We start from the raw sequence: 9,707 nt of genomic DNA on the forward strand, positions 1-9,707 counted from the left end.
TGGATCCTGCTTGGATGCCACAGAGGATCTCCTTCCTGCATTAGATCCTCAAGATAAGTAAACCATACTCTCTCTATCTCTCTCTCTCACACACTTTTCTTTCTAACCTGTGGAGGATACACCTGTCTATATATATATATATCAGTGGCGGGCCGTGGGCCTGGGGCCTGGGCCTTCAGTGAGGTCCTACACCAGGGGTGCTCAATACGTCGATCGCGGCGACCTGCCAGTCGATCGCGGCGTAGTATGGTAGATCGCATGACATAAAAAAAAATTTGGCCCGCCCCCCTGTCACTTTCTCTATAGCGCCACATTACAGCAGCAGCACGTCATTTCTGTCTCTACGTGTCGCGTTAACAGTCCTCTGCCCGCCGTCTCGTGCGCCGCAGAGCTCCGACACCGGTTTGCACGCATCGGGACGGAGCAAAAAAAAAGTCACTAGCACCCCCCCCCCCCCCCTGTCGGTCGATCGCCTTGACTTGGTCACATAATAAGTAGCTCGCATGCTGAAAAAGTGTGAGCACCCCTGTCCTACACAGTCCCACCCGAATTAATCCACCTCTTATTACTCTCATTATGATGCCATGGCTCTAGACCAGGGCTGCTCAATACGTCGATCGCGACCTACCGGTCGATCGCGACGTAGTATTGGTAGATCGCATGACATTAAAAAAAATTGGCCGCCCCCGTCATTTTCTCTATAGCACGTCTTTGTTCATTTATTAAACTAAACAGCCGTCTGATGTTGATCGTATCTACACAACAGCATGTCATTTCTCTCGGGTCTCCGTCTCGCGCGCTGCAGAATGCGCGCATCGGGACGGAGAAAAAGAAGAAAAAAAGTCACTTGCACTAGTTTGTTCACTAAACAGGGCATTGTCGCACCCAAAGCAGTTTCACCGTGATGATAAAGACACATAACTATTCACTGAAAATAAAAGAAAGAAAACAAATAATTTGCAACATAGGCTATTTGCCATTTTATTTTGTGCCAAACATACATAAACATTGAATAAAAAATAGAATGCATTGTATGCCTACTCACCAAAGACTGATTATTTGAACACAAAATCCATCCTTCTTTCTTTCAGTCTATCAAATTCAGTTTCCTAGTTCTGAGGTTCTGCATATACCTGCCCATAGGCCCCGCCTCTTAATATTGGTAATCCAATCAAAAGACGTGCAGCACTCCGCCTGCTAGCTGGCTCCTGTGCCGGTTCCGGGGCCTTCTAGAAGGCCTACAGGAGCCAACTCTAAAGCTGATTGGTTGACACAACATTGTCATTCCCATTCACTTGAAGCTACCAGCGCCCGCAATGTTGATTCTGAAGGCCTAAGGGCAGATTTTAGCCCCCTGGCAACACACGATGGCTGAATATGATTGGATAAAAGATCTAACATAAAGACCAGCCCTACAAATCTCAACCTGGCGCTGGCAGCAGCGCAACCAAGAGGAACGCTATGAAATTAAGAGAATAACTCTTACTCTGGGAAATAATTGAATACATATTCGTGGGAAAATATATTTAGAAAAAAATATATATTCTGATGATGTTTAGGCCAGCAGAGAAGGCCTTGCTGGCCCTGACGGCCCGCCACTGATATATATATATATATATATATATATATATATATCTCTATCTCTATCTCATTTGTGATGTTTTGGAGGTCTCCAGATCATTAGGTATTGACACTGGTCTGATTTCTCTAGATCAGGAAAAGGCCTTTGACCGCGTTGAACACGGCTTCCTCTGGAAAGTTCGGGGGAAGTTTGGGTTCAGCGCTGGCTTCATAGCTAAGATCAAAGTGTTGTACAGTGATGTTGAGAGTGTGCTGAAGAGAAACGGCAGTCTGTGTGCTCCTATTAGAGTGGGTAGAGGGGTCCGGCAGGGCTGTGCTCTGTCCGGGATGCTCTACGCCAGCGGTCCCCAACCTTTTTTGAGCCACGGACCGGTTCCGTGTCAGGAATTATTTTCACGGACCGGCAATATAAATGACGTAATAAATATGACGTCAATCAATTATACGAAGGGCATAAAGTGCCAAAACTACAACTCATCATGATGCCGAATTAGCCGTGCGCTTGTTTACCTGCAACGAGCCACTAATGGAGACGGCGACACAGACGTGTGTTTGGTCCGCTGCTCCTAACCGAGTTCTGGTCGCTGTCATTAGAACACCGGCAGAGTTGTTGTGTGAAATGTCCCTTAAGGCCACCGTCATTTGCATCTCCAACACATTTTCTTCTAGCTCGGACGGGCTCGATTCACCGGGTGGGTTTGTTTACAAATGGGTTGCAGGTCTATTCTTTTGCAGTCGGGTCTTTTGTGGTTAGAGTACCGCTCAAACTCTTTTAAAAGCCTCTTCCACCCGGTCAACGTCTGAAACATGTAGAATATTCCGCTGTTCACTCGTCCACACAGCAGCGACTTTATCGGCCAACTTGAAAACAGTTGTCATTTCCCTAGCAGAGGGTTCGGCGCGCGTGAGACTCGCCTGCAGCGATAAACCCGAACTTTAAGACTCCTGAACGCGGCTCAGACGTACACACGGGTGTATCCGGTCCTTTTTCAAAATAATATATTTTTCCGACTGATTAAAAAAAAAAAATTACAACTTTATTTATTCACTTTTTTTCCGCGGCCCGGTTCCAACCAAGCCGCGGACCGGTACCGGGCCGCAGCCCGGGGGTTGGGGACCCCTGCTCTACGCACTCTCCCTCGAGCCCCTCCTCCTCAATATGTGCTCCAGCCTACATGGTTTGGTTTCACCTGGTTTTAGTAAGAACATGATTTTAGCGGCGTATGCCGACGACATTGTTCTTTTTATTAGGGACCAGAGGCGTGCAGACCTTTTAAACAGAATTGTACAAGATTTTAGCAAGGCATCGGCAGCGAGGGTGAACTGGAAAAAAAGCGAAGCCCTCGCTGTCGGTGAGTGGCGTGGCGGCCTCCCAGTTCTTCCCCAGAACTTAGTGTGGAGGAAGGACGGTTTTGAATGCCTAGGAATATATCTTGGACAACAGAACATGGTCCAGAAGAACTGGAAGGGCGTAACAGAAAAGATTGAGGGGAAACTTTCGAAGTGGAAGTGGCTGCTCCCTCAGATGTCTTTTAAAGGTAGAGAACTGGTTTTAAACAATCTTATAGCATCCCAGCTGGGGCACCGTGTAACCTGCCTAGACCCTCCCTCAGGCTTTTTAGCCCAAATACAGAGGAAAATGGTGAATTTATTTTGGGAGGGTCTACACTGGGTGCCGCAAGGGGTGCCATTTTCAATGTGTTAAAAAATACCTGACTTGTCTGGGGTTTTTGGTGTGGAGAGATGTGGCCAGCTGCATCCTCAGACGTGCTGACAACCTGGGGCTGGATATTGCTCTGTTTTTAATAGACTCCAGCATTTTAAAGTTAAGTGGGTTGCCGCCGTTTTATCAGGGTGTATTTAAGAAGTGGGCCCTTTTTAATCACGAAAGGTGCCCACAGTCTGACTCTGTTCTGGTTGTTGAGAGAACCACTGATTCACAGGGCCAAGCTGGACATCAGCAGCAGCGTCACCTCTGGGCTAACGGGGGCGCTGCTGCGATCAAAGACCCTGTGCCTGCAGCTGGTGGATGCAGTGGGGCCGACGCTGAGCGACCACTCCCCCCCCCCCCCCCCCGGCCCTGGGCTCCCCGCTGGGCCTGCATTCCGACCGGGTGGTGAGTAGGCTCCTGGAGCTGTGGAGGCAGAGGCTGACCGGGACGGAGAGGAGCCTTTCCCGGAGATCTCTCTTAGCCCGGGGTTAGGGGGACTCACCGGCCCCCTGCTAAAGATAAGCCATCCAGAAAATTGCACATTAACAAAAGCAGACAAGAAGACTTTGTATTTTAACTGTGTGAAGAGCACGTACAGGTCCGGACTGTGCAACAGACCGCCCACTGTGTGGTCAGAGAGACTTGGACAAGGAGGACCTGGCCCACGGTGGGGGATCCTATACAAACCTCCCCTCAAAAAACGGACTGCCGACCTCCAGTGGCGGATTTTACACGGTGCTGTCGCGTCCAATGCTTTTATTTCTGTCCTTAATCCCGCTGTCCTGAGCCAGTGCCCCTTCTGTGACCTCCGGGAGATTATTTACCAGGTTTTTACTGAGTGTAAGAGACTTTTAAGTTTCTTCTCTCTTTGAACATTGGTTTTTAGTCTCTTTAATGTGTTTTTTTACGGAGAAGGTTTTTATCATGGGAGCTGCCTACAAGAAAGCAGAGAAAGAAAAGTGGCAGCTCCTAAACTATCTGTCCGGGGAAGCCAAAATGGCCATTTATTGAAGCAGAAAGACCCGGGTGTGTCATGTTGCCATCAACACATTCCAGAGTTTTCCCTGTGTTTCCTCTGTTTCCCTGTCCTTCTGTCTCCTGTGTGTTTACCCTGTCCAGGGCTCACCAAGAAGGTGTGGCTGTCTCCTCCCTCCCCTGGTCAGTGATTGCCGGAGCAGCTGGGACTGATCGTCAATTAGGACGCTGCCTACTTAACCTGTACTCGTACCCCTTGATGTTGTTGGATCGATAGTCTCTCTCCTGTTGCCAGACTGTGGTTCTGCTCAGTACACGATTAAAGAAACCTTTGTGCTGCTTTTGGGTTCCTGCCTTGCTCACCCCTAACAGGGTGGAGAACAGGGAGGGGCAGGAGGCCGGGGCAGTGTGGCTATGCAACATCAGGGCCAGACTCTGGCTGGAGTTCAGGTTTTATAAGCACATTGGAGACTTGGAAGCTTTAAAACAACGGTTGTGTTTTAACGGTATTGTTTGTTGGGTTGTGGAGGAGGAGCTGGTGCTCACAACTTTTTATCAGACGAAGCATGTTTATTTTTTATTTTAAACAACCTGGTTTTCTAAACACTTCATTTTAAAGAAATGTTTTAAAGTCTAAAAGATGCAAATAAAGTGTTTTTCAAAAATAAAAATAAAATCTCTCTCTCTCTCTCCCTTCCTCCATGATGCTCTCACTCTACAGGGCCGGCTGCACCAGCCTCGTCCTGTGCTGCTTGTAGTGTTTGGTTGTGTTGCAATTGTGTTATTGTTGTTTGTATTTAAGTGTATTAATATTCATATTAGTAGTTTACGTTGTTTTGCTACAGCAGCATTTGTACATAAAAAAAATGTACAAAAAATAAAAACATAAAATTCTAATTTAAAAATGTACAATGTGTATAACAAATATTATATAATAATATTTTAATTAAACTAACAAAACGAAACTGTAGGCAAGTGTGTGGGGGGAGGGTGTGATGTATGATTTCCCCGTTAAATGAGGAGTATCGATGTTTTAATTAAGTATTTTTCTTTTGTGTAATGTATTTTATTTCCTTCAAACATGTTTAAATGGGTTCCTGAATGAAACAAAATATATAGAGTAATTTTTTTTAAAGGAGTAATATTATTATTATTACAGAGACATGATCTTTTTGTGTAAATAATCAACTTTGTCATCAATTTAAAAGTCAATTATAGCTCAATGGTCAACATGCGTCTCTGCTGCCCTCTAGTGGCCAGACACAGTCCCGCAGGTCCAACAAGGCTCCATAACAACAACCGGCCGAGCTGAACTTTTTTGCCGAATCGTCTTAAAATCTGTGTTGTAAGTCTTGAGATTTTACATTTTGAGAAATACACAAACTACTCTATGAAGCGCGGAGAGAAACAGGAGCTCGTGTGTGATTGGCGAACCTTGAGAGGGTTCGGCCAATCGCACGCTGAGAAATAAAATGTGACGTGAAATGAAGAAAAAAATCCACAAACCATTAAATGAGATTCAAAGAATGAAATATTAAAAAAATGTATATGTTGATTCCATAATGGGTTTATTTATATATTTATTTACACAGTATTAAACTGAACTGTTGACGACAACTCTGACCCCTCCATGCTCGAGGCCTCGTGTCCAGCTCCGGGTGGACAGACTTTATACACACACACACACGCTCAGTCACACACCAACAACAAGTATTGACCTTTTGTTTGACAATGCCACGAGGGGAAACATTGGACTTTCTTCCCAACTCTATAATAATATAAGAGGACGTTGGAGTAACTCACCTGAGGGCCGACACCACGCCGACCCCAGAGCCCCAGGACCCGTCGGAGCTGCCGACCCCCGAGGTCCAGGAGCCGTCGGAGCTGCCGGACCCAGAGCCCCAGGACCCGTCGGAGCTGCCGACCCCCGAGGTCCAGGAGCCGTCGGAGCTGCCGGACCCAGAGCCCCAGGACTCGTCGGAGCTGCAGAACCCCGAGGTCCAGGACCCGTCGGAGCTGCCGACCCCCGAGGTCCAGGACCCGTCGGAGCTGCCGAACCAGAGCCCCAGGACTCGTCGGAGCTGCCGAACCCCAAGGTCCAGAACTCGTCGGAGCTGCCGACCGCTGAGGTCCAGGACCTGTCGGAGCTGCCGACCCCCGAGCCGACCCGTCGGTGGAGGGCCGACTCCGGATCCCCGGGCCCTGTCGGAGGTACCAGCTACCGCTGCTCCGGATCCATCCCGGCCGGTCCCGGCTCCCCGTTCCCCGTCCCGAACCCCAGAGCCCCCACATCCTAAGCAGTCGACCCCAGAGCCCCCTCCTGCCGAGCCCGGTCCCGGTCCCCCAGGGCCCCTCCTCCGCCCAAGCTCTCATGGGGGGGGGAGGGGGAGTAGGTTAGGCCGGAGGGAGCCCCGGCCTAAATCGAGTGGTGGGGAGTGTGGCAGCTGTGTCTGATTTGGCCTCGGCTGCTGGTGATTGGCAATCACTCAGCAGCCGAGGCCACCCTTATAAAAGCTCCCACTCGAGAGTGGAGAGGGGGAGGTGAGCAGAGGCACGTGTTTTGCGGTCTGCTCGGTGTCGTGTGTGTGGAAATAAATATGTCCTTGGACCAAACCTCTTGCTGTCTGGTGGATCCTTGGTGCTGGGGGGGGGGGAACCCACGGGTGGTGGCCTCAGGCCTGCTACAATAATATATATATAATATATATGAAGAGAGGTATGTGGATCGCATTAAAGAGCCGAAGCACACCTTCTGTAGCTAGCGTTAGCACAGACGTGCTACCGAAAGTGCTAACCGACAATCTAACAGACGTGCTAACGCTAGCTACTGAGGGCCCACCTTGCTGACGTCTTTTGATGTGGAGGTTTAGTTTGATTCCTTGTTGATAATCTGAATCTCCACGTTGACCTTTATTTAATACACACAAAAATCTAGAAGGAAAAGTGAACGCCGGACGCAAGCTAACCGCGCGCAACAGGATGCAAGCTAACGGCGAACAACAGGACGCAAGCTAACGGCGAGCAATAGAAAGTCTCTGCAACTGCCAAATAGCCATTTTTTAACACTCCTGTTTAGGATTAAACAAAAGAGATCGCCTCCATCAGTGTGTGTGTGTGTGCGTGTGGACTGAGTTCAATGGAGGGAGGGGGAGACTCAGGTGGAAAAACAATGAGAGAGACGGAGTGAGAGAAGGATGGAGGAAGAGGAAGAGGAGGAACACCAGTGGTGTGCAGGAAGCCGCCGCGTGCTTCGATTCATCTTCATTCAAGCTACTGTCGGCGAGAGAAAGAGATGGAGGGGAAGAGAGAAGGGGGGATGAGGGAGGAGGGAGGGAGGGAGAAACAGGACCAACAGACTTGAGACATGAAAGGACTTCTTGTGCGTTTTCAGTTTGTTTTTGCTAAAGCTGCTAATGGTCAGCTGTTTATCTCCATCGACACACACACACACACACCCACACACACACAGACACACACAGACACACACACACACATACACACACACACACACACACAAAGCCTTTTTCAGAGAAAATAATGTCAGCAAATTATATTTTCATCTAAATTAAAAGTCACACTTGAATAAAATAATTCTATTTTTATATATATATATATAATATATATACATATGTATATATGTATATATATATATATAGAATTATTTATATATATATATATATATAATTATTTTATTCAAATGTGACTTTTAATTTAATACACATATAAATAGAATTATATATATATATAATTCTATATATATATATATATGTGTGTGTATATATATATAAAGCTGTTAAGAGGATTTTAGAGTTATTAACTTGTGCATTACGGGTCACAAAGAGCTGTGAATGATGTTCTGTGTTGTCCCTTTTTTAAAGATCATGCTGGTGAGATTAAGAGCTGAAGGTCATGACTTCATTTCTCACTGTAATCCACGGCAAAGCCTCAAAGCATTGTGGGAGACGCACCGCGCAGCGGGGCCACTCATGTGGAGGATTACGAGGCGTCGGCTCGAGAAAACCGACGACGTCCCGGGCGTCGGCCCCTCGGGCCGGATAACGCCCGACTGCTCGGCACGCCGTTAGCCGAGGTTCATCTGCCAGCGGCACCCCGACAAGTCGGTGACCCCGAGTTGACCGTTAGCCGTGGTGACTTTAGCCGAGGTGACGTTAGCCTATGTTTATCTGTCAGAGGTACTTCCTGTCTAGAGGGAAGAGGAGAGACGCTGTATCTGGTCCCCCCATCATCTGGTAAAATACAGAAGAAGAAGAAGAAGAAGAAGAAGAAGAAGCAGCCTCCACGACTCGGTTATCGTAATGGACCACGAGGAGGAAAAGTACATCAGGAGATATAAAGAGACAGAAAGAGGCTGATGGTAACACACACACCTACACACACACACACACACAGACACACACCTACACACACACACACACACCTACACACTGCAGGGTTCTCAAGTTTTGAAGACAGGCAAGAGTGACATTTCCATCAGCAGCACCCCCCCCCCCCCCCCCCCGCTCGCAGAAAGAAATTTTCGGATATCAGTCAGTCGCGCGCAATTCCAGGATGCTTTATTTTCATTGGTTGCTGGATTAAATCTTACCCAGATACAACAGATACGGTGTTTTTTCTGATTGGCTATTGTGTAGCCCTTTTTTTTGTGTGTGGATTGGCTGATAAGTGGCTCCTCACAGCAGAACTCCAGGGGAGCGCTTGATTCCTCCACGGTGAGGGCAGCGCGGCTCATGTTGGCGCGCTGCGGCACATTAAAACATTAAATAGCCGAGAGTTTTTTTCAGCGTGAGAAATACGATGTGTGGCGGGAGTGCGTGACTTAAGACCGAAATGCGTGAGTCTCACGCTCAATGCGTGACACTTGAGAGCCCTGACACTGTTATGACCCAGAGTGTCATGGGGATTTGTAATGTTGTTCATCTCCCTGCCTGAGGGGGGTGCTGTGTGTTATGTGTTGTGTTCTTCTTTCTTTCAGGAAATTGGACGGCTATTTAGGAGGGAACCTGTATTGCGGGCCCTTCCTCTCCACCTTCTAACCGGGCCATGCAGCGGAGCACAATTGTGTGGGTGGTGGGGTTAGTTAGTGTGTCGGTCGGCGTGAGGTGCTCTTTTGTTTAACCCTGTTTTCTGCTAGGGAGGTAGGTAAGACACCTGTACTTTCTTTGTTCCTTTTGTGGTCTAGGGAAGTTAGGTGACTTGCATAGATTGTTTTGTTTGTTATTTTGGGCCAGGCCTCACCCTGAAGAATATTTGGCACTTGTGTTCATGAATAAATGCCTTTTGGTGACTATAAGCTGCCGCATTGGTCCTCATTTGGGAGGTGGGGAGACCTGTATTTTTGTCACGCTTAAGCTCGACACACACACACACACCTACACACATACCTACACACACATCTACACACACATCTACACACACACAC

The sequence above is a fragment of the Pseudoliparis swirei genome, chromosome 11 (assembly GCF_029220125.1).
Source record: "Pseudoliparis swirei isolate HS2019 ecotype Mariana Trench chromosome 11, NWPU_hadal_v1, whole genome shotgun sequence".
Lineage (NCBI taxonomy): Eukaryota > Metazoa > Chordata > Actinopteri > Perciformes > Liparidae > Pseudoliparis > Pseudoliparis swirei.